The sequence below is a fragment of the Hemicordylus capensis genome, chromosome 17 (assembly GCF_027244095.1).
Source record: "Hemicordylus capensis ecotype Gifberg chromosome 17, rHemCap1.1.pri, whole genome shotgun sequence".
NCBI lineage: Eukaryota > Metazoa > Chordata > Lepidosauria > Squamata > Cordylidae > Hemicordylus > Hemicordylus capensis.
This window is the reverse complement of record NC_069673.1, coordinates 5,834,756-5,852,798: the sequence shown is the minus strand read 5'-3', so window position 1 is coordinate 5,852,798 and position 18,043 is coordinate 5,834,756. Positions and strand designations below refer to the sequence as shown.

Genomic DNA, 18,043 nt, shown 5'->3' with positions numbered 1-18,043 from the left:
GAGATTCCTGCCTGCAACCTTGGAGAAGCCGCTGCCAGTCTGTGAGGACAATCCTGGGCTAGATAGACCAACGGTCTGACTCAGTATATGGCAGCTTCCTATGTTCCTATGTTATCAATCTCCCCAAAAGCCGCTGGGCCGAGACTCACTATGACTGCCAGTCCTGATACAATCTCAGTTGCTGTTCCCCTCATTCATGGCGAAAAACGAACTCCATTCACAGCGAGGACGTTTGAGTCACTGGAGAGAAAACAACTCCCCCAATGCAGGTAAATATTGATATGGGCTCTCATGCAGTTTAGAGGAAGAAGTTAAAGGGCGCTGGGTGGGGGGGGGAGGCAGTTTAATAGAGACCTCAGGGACCCATAACCATACCCCCCCCCCCACCGCCTGACAATGCATTTGTTAATAGCCAAGCTTGCAAGCACTTAAATCTTGCCTTGACGGTTTGTCATTGTAGGAGCAGCCTTCAGAAGTCCAAACTCTACTATTCCAGATGGACCGATCTGGGATGATTCCAGATTTTTGTCTATATAAGCTGTGGCTTCAGTTACAAACACATAGGTATACACACTATGGTGGTGTGTGTGTGTGTGTGTGTGTGTGTGTGTGTGTGTGTGTGCACCCTTCAAACCCCCACCCCCACCCCACTTGTAAGAGAAGCAAAATAGACCCAGAGCTTCACCCCTTAGGGGGTGGTCCATGGGGCACAGATCCCCAAATGAATTGCTCAGAGTCCCAAATCTCGCTAGCCACCTCCCTTCCCATGACCTCTTCCAGAAAGGAAGCACAGCCATGGAAACACCTGCACAGAGCAGGGGAAAGAGTGCCCTGTCTCACCTCGCTCTCTGCTGCTCCCACCTTCACCGATGCCATCTTATAATATGAGCAACTTTACAAAGCAAATATACACAATTCTTCTTGGGGGAGGTGTGATTCTCAACAGGGGGCTGTGGACCTGGGCCCCCAAATCTTTTGAGCACCTAGCTACTCCTCGGCTTCCAATATTTCACAAATGAAAACAGGGATTCATTAGAATGCACATTCCTATGCTCAGACCATGGATCATGGCCAAGACCTGCCGTCCCCACCAGAACACACTGATGAAGACTTTCCTCCACCTGCTTACGAGGCAATCACGCATCCTGCAAAAGCCTATCCTCCTCCGATTTAAAAGTCAAGGGGGCATTTGTACTTTGGGCTAAAGGGATCTCTGAAAAACATTCTTGTTCTACAATCAGCTGTCAACAGAATATACCTCTGTAGCTGCAGAGTGGATATGTCAAGCAGTGTGCTGCATGGTGCCTTAGTGCTCATGTGCTATCGATTTACACACATGTGCACTAGAGTCAAGTTTAGAGATGTGTACAAAATGAATTCTTTGATTAGTTTCAAATTTGAATTGAATTCCAAAAATTCATTTCAAATTTGAATCAGATTAGAATCTGGTCCAAAAATTTGGATCAACTGTGAATTGAATTTGAATCAATGGGACCCTGTTTTGTTGCCTTTTTTAACCAATCAGGGTTAAAATGGTTTCTAAAAGGTGCCAAGTAGTTCTCAAATTGAATCTGAATCCAATTTCAAAAATTCAATTCAAATCTGAATTGAATTGCCCTTTTAAGGAGTGATTTGATTCAAATCACCCAGATTTGAGTCTAAGCAATTTGAATCAATTTGCACATCCCTGGTCAACATGCCAGTGTGCGCAGGTGTGTCGGAGACTTCTGGTCATATCCGGACAACGGGGACAACGGGGCAGCAGGGAGGTATGCTGCCGCCCCGATGAGCTTGCAAGGAAACAGACGCTGGCAGGGGGGGAAAGCTGCAGGAGGGGTAAATGCAACCTCCCCCACTCTTAAAGGAGCACCCCCGCCACCTTTGAGCCTCCCCGCTGTGGTTTTGTGCCCATCCCTAACCTGTAACAGCTGTTCAGCATTGGCACAGCCTGCCTTGTGCAGCAGTAGACTCTCTTTCTCTAAAGGCAATTAAACCAAGGCTGGACAAACATATAATCTGAGGGGACCTTGGAAGTTCTCTTGCCCAACTCCCTGCTCACTTCAGGAGTTTCCTACGGCATCCTTTCATGCACTGAGCAAAGAGTTAAGCTAGAAGACTGCCGTGGTCCCTCTGACCTACAACGTTCCATGATTCTATGCAACTCTTAAGTTAAAGGTAAGGACAAAACCAGCACACCAATGCACCAGGACGAGAAGAAAGACACAGTCCCAGATAAATAGGAACAGATGGATATTTTTACGGAATTTTTTTGTAGAGAACATAAGAACAGCCCTGTTGGATCAGGCTCAAGGCCTATCTAGTCCGGCATCCTGTTTCACACAGTGGCCCACCCGATGCCCCTGGGGGGCCCCCATAGGCAAGAGGTGAGGGCATGCCCTCTCTCCTGCTGTTGCTCCCTTGCAACTGGTATTTAGCAGCATCATGCCTCTGAGGCTGGAGGTGGCTGATAGCACCCAGACTAGTAGCCATTGAAAGACCTTGTCCTCCATGAATTTGTCTAAGCCCCCTTTAAAGTGATCCAAGCTGGTGGCCACCATCACCACATCCTGTGGCAGAGAATTCCACAAGTTAATTATGCACTGTGTGAACAATTGTCGGTCCCAGATTTCCCGACCTTCAGTTGCATGGGGTGGCCCTTGGTTCCGGTGTTGTGAGAGAGGGAGAAAAATCCCTCTCTTTCCACTCTCTCTCTTCTCTGCTAAAAGGCTCGACATGTTATGCATTGTGTCAACCCTCCGGAAAAGTTTCAAACGGAACAGTTAAACTTACCACTCTCTGTAGTCTGATTGTCCTTGGATTGGAAAGTGGGTGGATAAAACAAGGAATCTAGAAACAAAAACAAACAAAAATAAGTGAGCTATTGAAACAAGCAAGAATCAAGGGAGCAACATAACATGTGTCTGCCACGAGATGGTGCAGTTTCCATAACATTCCCAAAGCAAGTTCCATTCTTGATTTTCTGTCTTAGCTAGCGACAGACTGGAGTCCAAGGAATTAAGAAGTGTTGGTGATGGGGCAACGAGAAGCAGGTCTTCAGTTGCCCGGCATTTTGTTTGTTTGTTTTTTGAAGAAAGCAAATACAATGAGAATGGCAGATGTGTGCCCCAAAACCCATATGCAATGGGACTTGAAACCTAGATAGCCTATGGGCCTCCAGCATCTGTTGTTCACAACAGGCTTAGGAACACTGACCCTTGAGTTGCATATGGAACGTGGGTGCAACTGTGCCAGATATAGTAGTACATAGTTGCAACTACCATAGTATCTCACTACTACATCACGTCACTACTACGTCACTACTACGTCACTACATAGTAGTAACACAGTAGTTAAAAGGCTGTGTTCTGTATTTATTTTTACATCTCTCTCACACTCTTCCTCCAAGCCACGGCCCAGGTAGGGTGGCGGTGGCGGCCAACCCACATCTTGCTCCCAGCTCCAGATCCAGGGAGGAGGGAGAGCAGCACACCTTCCTTTCCTAGCCATGCTTTTAACGGGAGATGCCAGTGATTGTGGGCCAAGGACCTTCTGCATGTAAAACAGATGCGCTACCACTGAGCCACAGAGTTAGAGTTGTGCATGATCATGCAAGACCATTCCCACTTATTTTATTCTCTGCTCCTCTGTTTGTTGTGTTGTGAGTCACCCGCTTTCTCTCTTTGGCTTACCCGGAGGATTTGGGCATTTGGCATGGGCTATTATCTACTCCGTCCTCCCCCTGCTCTGCCATTGCACAATTGGAAACAGTGTGAAGATTGGCACAGCCATATTTACATGTGCCCATTCAGCATCCTTCTCTTCCATCTGGAAGGGCTGCCAGGTGCCGTTGAAACCCCAGTTTGCAGATCTGTCTTGCAGATATGATCCTTAGTGGCTTCTTTATGCCGAGAAAGGCAAGGACCATCTGGGAGGCAAAGTTCCTCATCGTCAGCTCATGGGCAGCCAGAAGGAACTGCGTGGCACAAATTAGCGCCTTACAGCTGCTGGCCAGAGTGGGAGACAACCCCTTGTCAGTGCCGACAGCCGCTAATGAGATAAGGAAGCTATGTGCGGCCACGGTCATTTGATCTGCTGGCTATGAAGAGAGGGATCCGTATCTCTGGCAGATGGTGTGCAGGTTTCTGCGCTCGTTGGCTAGCTGAGCAGAGGGGGAAACCTAAGAGCCCCATTTGAGCTGGAAATAGGATCCCTCTGCCCATGGCCCTGGCTTGTACGTCGCCAGCCACATGGAAGGAAGGATGGGGCTGAGTGGAGCACAGCAAGAGCAAGGAGCCTCGGAGGTGCGGATGAATGTGTTGCAGCAGGGCATATAGGAAGCTGCCTTCTACGGAGTCTGAGCATTGGTCCGCCCAGTTCAGTTTTGTCTACTCTGACTGGCAGCAGCGCTCCAGGGTTTTGGAGATGCCAGGGATCAAAGCTGAGACCCTCTGCAATATAGGAAGCTACCCGCTTCACGCACGCACACACACACACACACACACACACACACACACACACACACACGTTATATCCCGGTCTTCCTCCAAGAAGTTCAGAGCAGTGTACATGGTTGTTTTTATCCTCACAACAACCCTGTGGGGTAGGTTGGGCTGAGAGATACATGGCTGGCCCAGAGTCACTCACGGAGTTCCGTAGTTGACTGGAACATAGGAATATAGGAAGCTGCCATATACTAGCTCAGTATTGTCTTCATAGACTGGCAGCAGCGTCTCCCAGGTAGCAGGCAGGAGTCTTTCTCAGCCCTATCTTGGAGATGCTGCCAGGGAGGGAATTTGGAACCTAGATGCTCTTCCCAGAGCGGCCCCATCCTCTGAGGGGAAGATCTTAAACCAGGGTGGACCCTGCTTAGTTAAGGGGACAAGTCATGCTTGCTACCACAAGACCAGCTCTCCTCGACTGGGGATTCAAGCTGTAAGCACTGTAAGAAACTCCCCTTAGGGGATGGAGCCACTCTGGGAAGAGCATCTAGGTCCCAAGTTCTCTCCCTGGCGGCATCTCCAAGATAGGGATGAGAGAGATTCCTGCCTGCAACCCTAGAGAAGCTGCTGCCAGTCTGTGTAGACAATACTGAGCTAGATGGACCAATGGTCTTACTCAGTATATGGCAGCTTCCTAAGGTCCTATGAATCAGGACCTCTGAAGGCAGACAAACCGAAGAAGGGACCATGGACAGGGACCCAATAAAGGGGGGGGAGGGTCTTTCCCAAGAGAAAATGGGGACATTTGGAGCATGTAATGTTGTTGAGAAAGGGTACGGAAAGAACCTGAATCAATATCTTGGCAACTGATTCAAAGTAACAGGCTAGGTCCTTAGTCGGAAAGTATGTCTATATTCAAAATCATTCTCCTTTGGGACGTTTGCCTTGAACGCCCTCCTTTTTATACGATGACTCCAACATCCGTGAATTTGCTAGGACTGGGTCACACTGCCCCTGAAGACACTTTCAGAGAATGCCAGATGTCCCCCCACCCCACCCCCGCCGCCCACAAAAGAAATCTCAACAAAAAAAACAAAACTCCGCTGAACGCCTTCATCTTTCCCAAGTGACAAAGCCAGGAGTGAATCACTTCAAAAGGCAAGGTTCCGAAGGTCACATATTTCTGTCATTGTCGATCTGTTAGTAGTTCATAAGAGTATGCTCCATGCTACCATTTATGCTCATGAACCTTTCAGTTCCATAGCCTTTTTTGGCTGGTTAGATTTTGCAGCAGAGTTCCCTAAAGACTGGTTGTCATGATGGTCCCCTGCTAACTTAGCAAAGAGCCATCTTTTAAAAGTTGTGATCCTCTTTATTAGCCGGGGGAAAGCAACTGGACTTATCCATACCCTGGGAGTTATTTGCACTTGGCTTCAGGCTTCGAGGTAAATGCTGAACGAAGCCACTTCGAAGTACACTCGTGGCATTGAGAGAAGCAGCCCTCCCCTCTGCTCTCGGTTTGCAAGTCCACACGGCATGCTCCGTGTTTTCCTTTTAGCCAACGGGAGGGGGAGAGAAAGAGTCCCCTGCAGAGATAGATCTGCATTTCTGAAGAGACCATGCCTCTGATCATGCTAATGTTTCAACATCAGTGCCTCTCCCATTTGCTCCTGCATTTTCAGAAAAAGTAGCTTAAAACCAGCATTTTAAAAACCCAGACATAAGTTGAGATAAGCCAGAATCCGCATCACAAAGCCCAGTTTGTGTGTGGAGTGGGTCCAAAAATCTCGAAGGGACTTCGAGGTAAGTTTGGCTGGTGTGTGAAGGCACACACTCTCTTCTGAAGGAGATTCAGGGCAGAAGCCCTGCGTGTAAAGCCTCCTGGAAGTTTTTTACACGGGGCTTTTAAAGCCTTTTAACTTGCTCCTCCTCCGGAATAGAAGGGGTACATTCACATATCAGGCAGATTTACCCCAAAGTCCCTGCGAGTTATTGGGGAGCAGTTCACACACAATTTGGGTGTTTTTTACTGCACGTTAGCGTGTAGCCCGATTCATTTCTGGGATTAAAAAAACCTCCACTCTGTGTGTTGGGCTTTTGGAACAACTTTGAGTTTGCAGTAAGGCCTCTCAGTAAACGTGTGGTAAAGCCTGATGTGTGGAAATGTCCCAGCACAGTGGCTGTTGCTGGTGTCCTTGGAGTATATTCTGACCCAGGCATCCTTTCCTTCTGCCTTAATTTGCGGGGAGGGAGGAGGAGGGGAAGAGATATATTATGTACACAGTGCCAAGCAGTGAGAAGTTCAGGGGCCATCGGTGCCAGCAGGACTTTATCTAGGGTGGGGGCTAAGGGACAAAGGCTGCAACCCTATACTCAGTTCAGTGGGACTGGCTCAATCCCTTGGTGGGATGGGGCTGCCTTCCCTTTTTGGTTGCCCATGTCTCGGGCTAGTGCACTTTGAGTTTGATTTCCTTTGGATAACAGAACACTGGATACTCATTTTCCCCTTCATTTCCCCCTTCATCCATCCATTTTCGCCTTCATTTATTACAAATCTGCAATGAGAGCATAAACAGGGCAGACAGCAGGCTCTGCCCGAGATTCCTGCTTTGGAATAGGTTCACACCATCATGCTAATGTGGGTGACCTAGATGGAACCTAGATTTGAACCATTGTGCGTAGTGGACCAGGCTGGTTCACCAGGCCAATGTCTGAATCGGACTTCTGTCCCTTGCAAAATATGCAATTCTGGTTTCTTTTTTTAAAAAAAATGCATGCACTTGCTTCCTCTTCCCCTCTGCTGGTAGGGAATCCAATTCTCCTAGCTCTAATGGTTGTCTCTTTCATGGGATGCTGTCTCCTACAAATGCTCAAGCGAGATTTGCAGTGACCAAGGAGCCACCCGCTAACCCACTGATGAACCTACCAGCCTGGGCGATCAACCAACAAACTGTCTAGCAAAGGGAACCCTGGCCAGTGAAGCTAACAATATTGATCCTCCACAGCAGACTTCATCTGACCTCCCTAATGAATGCGTCGCCAGACAGGCAGACACTTTTTGCTGCTTCCCTCCGAGGTTTTCTGCTCTTTTCTTTTGCTATGCTGGGCAGATATCCTGGTAGCTGAGGAGGAGGAGGAGGAGGAGGAGGTGAATGGAATCAGGGCAAGGCAAGAAAAATGAGGGAGGGGAGAAATATCAATGTGGGGGGGGAGGCTCCCCAAAGACAGCCAAGCAAAAGAAAATGGGGGCCTGTGGAAGAGAGAGATGGAGGCTGGACCTGGCTGCGAGGGATCTAGAGAAGAAGTGAGGAAAGGGTGAGCCGAAAGTTGTCTGTGCCTGGATACCAACCCAGGGTTTAGATTTTGCTATAAAAAGGAGAATCAATGGCTGGCCAGAAGCCTTGTTCTGGCAGAGGCTTCCGTTCTGATCTCATGTCCAGCGTATGTGTCAGCACTTTCTGAGAGGCACCACGAAGAAGCAGAACACTTAACAGTTTGTCTTGGACTCCGCTCATTGTATGTAGCGCCCCCATCATCAGCTACTGGGGACAAAAAAGAGAGGGCTCCTTAGAGAGGGAGAGGTGAAGACAGGGAGGAAGGCAGCAGCAGCAGCAGCAGCAGCAGAAGCAAGAAACAAACCACAGTTCCGTCCCTTTTCCTCCCTCCTCCCTGCAATCACCAATAATGAGGCTATTCACATGCACGTGCAAAACTGGGTATATAGGAGGCTATTCACATGCACGTGTGAGTGTTCTCCTAGCCTCGTTTTTTGGATTGCCTGTCAGCCACGGCTGACAGACCGCAGCGCTCTTGGGGAGGGGAGATCCCCATTATGTACCGTGCAATTGTACTGTGCATTATTGGAGTTCCAGGGGGCGGCATAACGTGTCCCGGCACCCTGACCCTCGGCAGCAACCAGTGACCACCCGGGTGGGCGATCTGCTTCCTCTCCTCGCCCCGTCGGAGCCTTTTCTCGGCTCGTGAGAAAGGGCAAAACATATGGATGCTGGTTTGGAGTTACCTTCTGCGGTGGCTCCGGAGCATAAGGAAGAGTTAAGCGTGGCTTTAAAATGGCTTTGCATCTCCAGCGAAGGGCTGTTTTTCCAAGGGGCTTGGAGATTTACAATATTCTGCTACACAGACTGTTCTCAATGGCCCTTGTTTCCCGTCAATAAATCCAGGCAATGACTGGGCAAGGGGCAGGTTTCCCAGAAGCAAAGGCTGTGGTTTGGTCACTGAATGCCGCTGCTGGTGGATTTACAAGCTGCCCTGTCCCCACTTTCAGAAATCCCCACTGAACAGCCAACGGGGCAGGAAGCTGCTTATCTCAGTAGGCCAGCAAAGAGAATTGTATTCATTAGATTTTTATTCTAGCCTCCTTTCAAGGAGTTTTGGGGAAACGTGTTGGTTGACCCATTTTAATCTGAAAACAAGCCTGTGAAGTAGATTAAGCTGAGAATTGGGGGGTTTTTTTTGGCCCAAGGTCAGACAGTAGGAGCTGTGCCTGTGTGTAGGAGACTCGGTCTCCCTAGCTGACTTTTAACATTTTGTCCACTGCTTCTTGTTATCTCTAAGTAGATGTTACTGAGAAGCAGGGTTACCATGAAGCATCACCGGAAGCTCAGTGGTAGAGCATCTGCTTTGCATGGAGAAGGTCTCAGGTTTCAATCCCTGGCAGCATCTACAGATAGGGCTGAGAGAGACTCCTGCCTGCAACCTTGGAGAAGCCACTGCCAGTCTGTGAAGACAATACTGAGTGTGATCCACTTGTGGAACTCTCTGCCACAGGATGTGGTGACAGCCAACAACCTGGATGGCTTGAAGAGGGGTTTGGATGACTTCATGGAGGAGAGGTCTATCAATGGCTACTAGTCGGAGGGCTTTGGGCCACTTCCAGCCTCAAGGGCAGGGTGCCTCTGAGTACCAGTTGCAGGGGAGTAATGGCAGGAGAAAGGGCACACCCTCAACTCCTGTCTGTGGCTTCCGGCGGCATCTGGTGGGCCACTGTGCGAAACAGGATGCTGGACTAGATGGGCCTTCTTGGGCATGATCCAGCAGGGCTGTTCTTATGTTCTTAGATGGACCTATGGTCTGCCTCAGTATATGGCAGTTTCCTATGTCCCTATGACTCCGTGTGAGCAGTCTCCTGTAAGATATCCCCCTTAGGGGATGGGAGTGTAGCTCAGTTAGGGTTCTAGTGGTAGAGCATCTGGTTTGCAGGGAAGAGGTCTCAGGTTTCAATCCCTGGCAGCATCTGCAGGTAGGGCTGAGAGAGACTCCTGCCTGCAACCTTGGAAAGCTGCTGCCAGTCAGGGTAGTCGAGGGCTGCTCAACTTGGGCCCTCCTGAAGATGTTGACCCACAACTCCCATAATTCCTGGCTATTCCTGTGTTTGGGGATTATGGGGACTTTGGTCCAAAAACAGCTATTGGGGGGGGGGGCAATGTTGAGCAGGCCTGGTGTAGACAATCCTGAGCTAGATGAACCAAGGATCTGACTCAGTATAAGTCAACTTCCCATGATGGTGATAAATACAGGGTATGGGGCCACATCACAGTGGTAGAGCATCTGCATGCTTGCGTGCACAGGGTCCCAGGTTCAGTCCTGAGACCTTCAGGGAGAGGATCCTGCCAGAAACCTTGGAGAGCTGCTGCCAGTCTGTGTAGACAATGCTGAACTAGATGGACCGAGGGTCTGACTCAGTAATAAGGCGACTTCCCAAGATGGTGAAAAGCAGCATCTCCAGGTAGGACTGGGAAGGACTCCCACCTGAAACCTTGGAGAATCACTGCCAGTCAGTGTGGATAATACTGAGTACATAGGAAGCTCCCATATACCGAGTCAGACCCTTGGTCCATCTAGCTCACTATTGTCTACCCTGACTGGCAGCGACTTCTCCCAGGTGGCAGGCAGGAATCTTTCTCAGCCCTGTCTCAGAGATGCTGCCAGGGAGGGAACTTGGAACCTTCTGATGCTCTTCCCAGAGCGGTTCCATCCCCTAAAGGGAATATGTCCAAGTGATCACATATCAAGTCTCCCATTCAAATGCAACTAGGGCAGACCCTGCTTAGCTAAGGGGACAACTCATGCTTGCTACCACAAGACCAGCTCTCCTCTCCACCAGTAGATGTGCCAACGTTCTGACTCAGTATACGGCACCTTCCTATGGTCATACCCTATTTGCACATTTTTGGGCGAGAGGATGTCAGCTAGGTTTATTCACTGAAGTCACTGGCCAAAAGGTGTTGCAGCAGAGATCAACAGCTGTAAGGTAAAATTAAGAATTAAATCATTGGCACTTCCAGCCTAATAGAGAATCCAGAGAAGTCTCAGGACTGTGGAAGATTTGTGCAAACCTTTCCTCCAAGGCCCGAGCTAAAACACTAGACTTCCCTTGTGAGACTTCCCTACCTTACTTAGCAACGAAAAAGAAGAGCTGTGTTGCTTGGCTCAGAAATATGACCTTTGGCAGCTTGTTATGATTGCCTCAAAAATAAGGTGAGCACTGTGACCTAGAAAGTTATTTTCTGGCTTGCGTTTTAGTTTAAGATCTTAAAGTCTGTCTGCCTCCTTACAGTGGCAGAGCATCTGCTTTGCACGCAGAAGGTCCCAGGTTCACTCCCTGGCAGCATCTCCAGGTAGGGCTGGGAGAGACTCCTCTGCCTGAAACCTTGGAGAGGAGTTAGACAGACCAAGGGTCTGACTCATTATAAGGCAACTTCCTATGTGCCACGCATCTGTCTCCAGCAGTTTCATCACTAAGTGATACTTATTTCAGTCTAGCCTACTCCACAGGGTTGTTGTAAGGATATTGACAGGCAGGGGAGAGAACTACATATGCCACCTTGCCCTCTTTGGAAGAAAGGCAAGCTAAAACGTTTACTACGCACATAATATAATAAATATAACAACAATCACTACAAACAAATGTTATACAAGCAAAAATTGATAAGACCCAGAAAGACAGTAAGTGTTGGTTATGCAAGGAAGAGGATGAGAAGATGGTTGAGCACCTTGTTGTAAGAAAATTGCGCAGACTGATTATAAGGAAAGACCCAACAAAGTCGCCGCAATGATCCACTGGGACTTTTGCAAGAATTGCCAGCAAGCAAGAATTGGTGGAATCATCCGATTGAGGAGGTCACAGAAAATGAAGAGGCAAAAATCCTTTGGGATTTTCGAATACAAACTGATAGGCATTTAGTGCACAATATGCCTGATCTTACAGTCATCGAGAAGAATCGGGTTCTGATAACTGATATTGCAATCCCAGGGGATAGGCGAGTCTACAAAAAACAATTGGTGAAAATAACTAAATACAAGGACCTTCAGATTGAAACTGAGTGGCTCTGGAAAAAGAAAACAATAGTGGTGCCCATAGTTGTGGGTGCCCTTGGTGCAGCACCAAAAGAACTTGAACACCATCTTGACACCTTGGGCATCAATAACATTACAACACATCAACTCCAGAAGGCCACTCTACTCAAGACAGCTATGATGATATCTTTAATTCCGCTTTAGTTCTCCTAGACCCTTGGAAAGGGCCCGATAATTAAAGTACCAAATCCGGTCAATAACATCTGGTAGACTGTGTGTAAGTAGAATTTAATTAATTAATTTAATTAATTAATTAATTAATTAATAATAACAAGAGCAGCCTTCTCCTAGACAGGCTAAGCACCTACATACAGGTGTGAGCATTAAGTCCTCCAAGACGTCTTGCTGACATACTAGTATTCTACATGCAAGGCAAGCTATTTATTACACAGAGAGGAGCATTGCATCATGTGTCCATAGTGGTGGAGTCCAGACCCAAGTTGGACACCTCACTGAGGACTGGCGTGATGTCTCGTTTGACTCTCAGCCACAACACTGTCCCAGCTCCCACCCAAGGATACGTGCCTTCCCTTAAAATGCAAGCGTGAATAGTGTCTTTACCACACATGAGTTAAGCAGCGAAGAAAAGGGGGAGACCCAGGAGAGAGATTTCTTCCAGCCTGTGTTTATTTTGCAATGACTGAAGCTTTTCCAAACAGAGAGACTTTGCTAATGAGTTTTTCAGAACATTTGGACTTCCTCGGTCATATGGAAGCACAATGTGACTTATAGAGCTGAGGGGCCAACTCCCACTTCCTGCATTCCAGGACCATTTTTAAGGAGGCTGCACGGCCAGGTTTTCCTTCTTTGGGTCCTTTCTGGTGCAGATTGGTAGGTGAACAGTTGATCGGCCACCCCGTGGAAAAGGTGAAGAAAATCACAGTGAAAATGATCAGGAGCTTGGAGCGCCTTTCCTAGGAGGCAAGGCTAAAGCACGTGGAGCTTTTGCATTGGGGGGGGGGGTTAAGAGCATGATAGAGGGTTACAAAATTATTCATGGGGTGGAGCAAGTGGACCTGTGTGGGTCACAGCTCAGTAGCTGAGCATCTGCTTTGCATGCAGAAGGTTCCAAGTTCCCTCCCTGGCAGCATCTCCAAGATAGGGCTGAGAGAGATTCCTACCTGCAACCTTGGAGAAGCCACTGCCAGTCTATGTAGACAATACTGAGCTAGTGGTCTGACTCAGTATATGGCAGTTTCCTATGTTCCATCCTATGTACCCTGGTTTGCATTAGGATGGGAAACTACATGCGTGGGCACTGTAAGAGATTCCCCTTCAGGGGATGGAGCTGCTCTGGGAAGAGCATCTACAGGTTCCAGGTTCCCTCCCTGGTGGCATCTCCAAGATAGGGCTGAGAGAGATTCCTGCCTGCAGCCTTGGAGAAGCCGCTGCCAGTCAGTGTGGACAGTCCTGAGCTAGATGGACCAAAGGTCTGACAGCTTCCTATGTTAGCAGCAAGTGTGTCTTCACCTCTCATAATATGACAGGTCATAGGCACCCACTGAAATGGACTAGTAGATAACTTAAAGGTAAAGTGTGCTGTTGAGTCAGTGTCAACTCCTGGCGCCCACAGAGCCCTGTGGGTGTCTTTGGTAGAATACACGAGGGGTTTACCATTGCCTCCTCCCACACAGTATGAGATGATGCCTTTCAGCATCTTCCTGTATCTCTGCTGCCCAATACAGTACCAGAGGGGATTCGAACCGGCAACCTCTGGCTCACTTGGCAAGTCATTTACCCGCTGCGCCATTAGGTGGCTGGGAGCAAATGACTTAGGACAGTGGAAAAGGAGGAATTTCCCCCCCTCCTTATATATCATTAACTCACTGCTGTGGAAAGCAGAAGCACCTTTCTGATGAGGCAAGGCCACAACACCTGGGGCTTTTTACTTAAGAAAAAAAGACGACTGCGGAGAGACATGATAGAGGTCTATAAAATCATGCATGGTGTGGAGAAAGTGGATTGGGACAAATTCCTCCCCTCCCCTCACATAACACTAGAACCAGGAGCCATCCCATGAAACTGATTGCCAAGAAATTTAGACCAACAAATGCAGGTACTTTTTCACGCAATGCATGATCAACTTGTGGAATTCTCTGCCACATGATGTGGTGACAGCCAACAACCTGGATGGCTTGAAGAGGGGTTTGGATAACTTCATGGAGGAGAGGTCTATCAAGGGCTACTAGTCGGAGGGCTGTGGGCCACCTGCAGCCTCAGAGGCAGGATGCCTCTTCATACCAGTTGCAGGGGAGTAACAGCAGGGGAGTGGGCATGCCTTCACCTCTTGCCTGTGTGGTCTTCCCAGAGGCATCTGGTGGTGTGAAGCAGGAAGCTGGACTGGATGGGCCTTGGGCCTGATCCACCAGGGCTGCTCTTATGTTCACTGGAGGTTGGAGCTGAAGGGACATTGGAGGCCTTTCTAATCCTACACACTGCTCGGTGTAGGAAATTGCTACAGCATTTATTTATTTATTTAGCATATTTACACACTGCCCAAAACTCACAGCTCTGGGTGGTTTACAGCCAGACACAAGATCAAAATAAACAAATATGCACATGCACTGGCCACTTCCGGAATGACGCTGACCAGGGCTGCAAGGAGGTACGCAGCAGCCCTGCGATAGCGTTTTTGGAGACAGCACCGGTGGGGGGGGGAGTGGCAGGGATGGGGGGTGGGCACCCCTCCCAGCTCCTTACAGGTAACCCCCTTCCTCCAAACTAGCCCAAATGCCGGACCTCCAAACTGGATCGGTGGTCTGTAAAAGGACCGCCAAACCGGTTCGTGCACATCCTTGCCTGGGACCTCCTACATGCAAAGCCGATGTTCTGCTACTGAGCTACAGCCCTATCCTATGTGCTGCAAATCTGGTTTGCATCTGACCATCAGCACAAGAGGTACAAATGCAGGTCGTTGCCTATTGCTGTGCACCTGAAGGGATACCTCCCTAGGGATCCTTGCAAACCAATTGTACAGTGGCTGTCATCTCAGGCAGTCTGGGAGATACAGCAGAGTCAGAATTGGGCCTTCAGCAGGGCTTGAGACTGGACCAGAAGGCTCAGGGCAACAAATCTCTTTCAGGATGGAAATCTGCCTGGTCCCAGAGAGAGTTGCAATTGTTGGGCAGTAGGAATCGATGCAGGCACTCACCCAGAGGGCATCCGGCAGGGGACAGCTGATGCAAGTAGTATGCTGGAGCTGCAGAAAACTCCCAGGGGGACAGGCTCACAGAAGCAGTTGCACTAAGGAGATCAGAGCAAGGTACTCAAAACAAAGAGACTCAGGAGAAACTGTGGCAAAGACAAAGCCTGATCTGTTACTGCCAGCCAAACCCATCCTTCAGGAATCAGCTTGTGTGTGTTTGGTAAGGACCACGCCCTTTCCTGCCTGGATCAGGAATGTCTTGCTCATGAGGAGTCCTCCTGCTGCTGGTTACACCTTCTCCTGAGGAGTCCCATCCAAAGGTAAGTCCTTGAAAGCCAGGTGCACATTCCTGTGCCTGTTTTGAATCCCTTCTCTGGCTCGGCGGCATCTTCATGCCTGGGGTCTTGGAAGGGAGCCCTCGGGATGTCCAGAAGGTCAGGGGCCATTGCTCTAGAAGGTCAACTGTTGCCCCCAGGGTTGCTATGATAGATGCCTTGTCTTCGAGGGTTAGTCCTGGGACTCTGGTAGAGGGCACTGTTAAGTCGGGGGTTTCTAGTGAGGGTGTAGGATCCCCGGGGAATACAGGGTCAACAAGCAGGGTGAGTTCCCTCAGGATTTCAAGACCAGAAGCTTTGTAGAAACTCTTTGTTCTGGGGGCTGTGGTTGAATATCAGAGATTCCTCAGCTGGGCCTTCATCATCGGAGGAAATGCTAGCCTCTTCTGCCTGGGAGTTGCTAGCCTCGGGCCCCAAACTTGGGTGGATTCTGACATGTATACTTTGAGCAACTGCCATCTTGAAAGAAGATGGGGGATTGGCAATAAATGCCCCCCTCGGAGTCCCCTAGCACCCATGTACTGTGAATTTGGTTTGTATCAGACTGTAAATGCAAGTTATTAGCAGGGGGACACAGGGACACAGAGAGACATGGCAGTTTCATAAGCTTCCTTCCCTTTGAAAAGCAGGCTAAAAATACTTTCTCCTCCAAGGGTAGCCCTGTAGTGTTGTACTTGGAACTTCTTATCCCTTGGGGGCATGGAAAATGCCTAACCATATCTTGGTCCAGTGGCTCGACTCTGTATAAAGCACCTTTGGGTGTCCAATTGATAATAGTTGACCACTCAGTTGGCTGGCTGCCCAGCCAGGTAGACATGAATAAGGAACAACTGAGGCATAAAACTGGCATATGCCCACCATGACGCATGCCAGAAAGTGCCCACCGTGTCATTTCCTCGACCTTTCCAGCCTCTCTTGTTCTTTGCCAGACCCAGAAATATTCAATTGACTTACTCATGTCCCATTCGTCTTCATTTCCATGACTGCTTCATTTCTTGCTGGTTCTCGAGGGAATCTATTTTTGTGACACTGTTGCTTGTCTCTAGGGTAGGATCTGACTCCTCGAGATCTTTCCAAGTTTCCTTCTGAGACTGAGTGATTCAGAGGTTAGTATTTTTAAAGAAGGGTTTCAGATGCATTCCAACTTGCTGTTCTGACAGATGAGTACCTCAAAGGCTTCTCCAGCTCACCCATTACAGGCACATCTTGCTTGGTCAAAAGGTATTATAGTCAACTGAGCTGTTCTGATTGATACCGCAAAGGTCTCGAGACTGATAGGTCTGGTTTACACACTCGTTTGAATCTAGGTTTAATGTGGGTTACCAGTATTAATCCTAGATTCAAATAATCTTTGTTGTGAACCCTTCTGTATATTAAGAGCATCTGGGGAGGTCCATACGGTTGCCACTGGCTCATCTGTGGGGCAGGGGGACACTCGGGGCTGGGCGTTCTCTGTGGCTGTCCCAGGGCTTTGGAATGCACACCCGGTCAAAATAAGAGCTTCTCCATCAAATCTAGATTTTATTAATCACACCTTGGTTTGATTAACCTAGGTTTGATTCATGTGGGTTACCATCATTAGTGTGATTGTGTGAACTCACGCCAAGGTGGCTTAAGGCCCGAGAGGAATCTGAGATTCCTGCCTTGGCACTGGTTCACACAATCACACTAAAGTCGGTAACCCACTTTAAAACAAGTGCATGAACCAGGCCATAGATTTGGGCTGTAGGTCAATTGGTGAAAAGGTGCAGGCGTGACACACAGAAGCTCTTCTCACAATCAGTGAGAAGAGCTTCGGGCGGGTCTGCGGGGAGAGCAGGTTAACTTAGTCCTCCCTGCAGACGATCGCCCAGCTGCCCCTGGGTGGCCGGATCGGATGCCCACATGATTACCGGCTCCGTCACGGAGCCAGTTGTGGTGGCGGGAATTGGGGGCCCCCTGGCCCTTGGAAGTTCCAGAATGCCCTGCGCATGTGCATTCTGGTTCAGTTCAGGGGTGGTGGTGGGGTTTGCGATTTTTTTTTAATTTAAAGGGTTTTTTACCTTTAGTCCCTTTGGGGGGCTTCCTTTAGGCTGCGGGGTGTGTGTGTGTGTGTGTCTGCAATGGTTCCCCCTCTCCCCACCGGCCTCCCTCATCACCACCACGGCCCATTCTAAAAAAGGGCTGCGAAAAAAGCCCCCCCAAAAGGGCCAGAATAGGCCGCAGTGCTGATGAGGGAGGCCGGCAGGGGGAGAGGAAACCTTTGCAGACCCCCCACGGCCCAGAGGAAGCCCCCCAAAGGGACTAAAGGTTAAAAAAACCTCTATTTTTTTTTTAAAAAAAATTGCAAACCCCCAAACTGTCGGGGTGTGTGTGTTGGTTTGGTCCGAGGTCGGACTGAACCGGGGTGGGGGGGGGCGTCGGTTCTACCATGGAACCACTGAACCGAACCGGTCCAACGTAGAACCGAACCCCCCTCAAACTGTTTGCATATCCCTACTGGGTGGTTCCGTTTCAGAGACGCAGACTCCACCAACTTCCTCTCCCAGTTCGATTCATGAGCATGTCAATTCACCAGTTGATGAAATCTGCATCTGGGCAAAAACATTTTATTTTTAGATGCATGCATGCATCTTGGAAGAGAGTTTTATAAATTGCTGCCCAAAGCACCTATCAGCTGACCAAACAGTGTTTAATGTGTCATTCTGAAAAACTGATTAATTTATCCTAACTGATTGGTTGATTAAACATTGCAGCTGCAAAATGCT

At 48.9% G+C, this 18,043-nt stretch overlaps 1 long non-coding RNA gene across 1 annotated transcript in view; it reads right to left on the bottom strand.

The window, feature by feature from the left end:
- The window catches only part of LOC128339070 (uncharacterized), a 41,831-nt gene extending 26,694 nt beyond the window's left edge, over positions 1-15,137 (bottom strand). Inside the window, exons 1-2 of the long non-coding RNA XR_008312825.1 lie at positions 14,968-15,137; positions 2,791-2,847 (exon numbers count right to left, since the gene is read on the bottom strand). This is a non-coding gene — a long non-coding RNA (uncharacterized LOC128339070). The remainder of the gene's footprint in view (positions 1-2,790; positions 2,848-14,967) is intronic.
- Between the last annotated feature and the right edge of the window lie 2,906 nt (positions 15,138-18,043).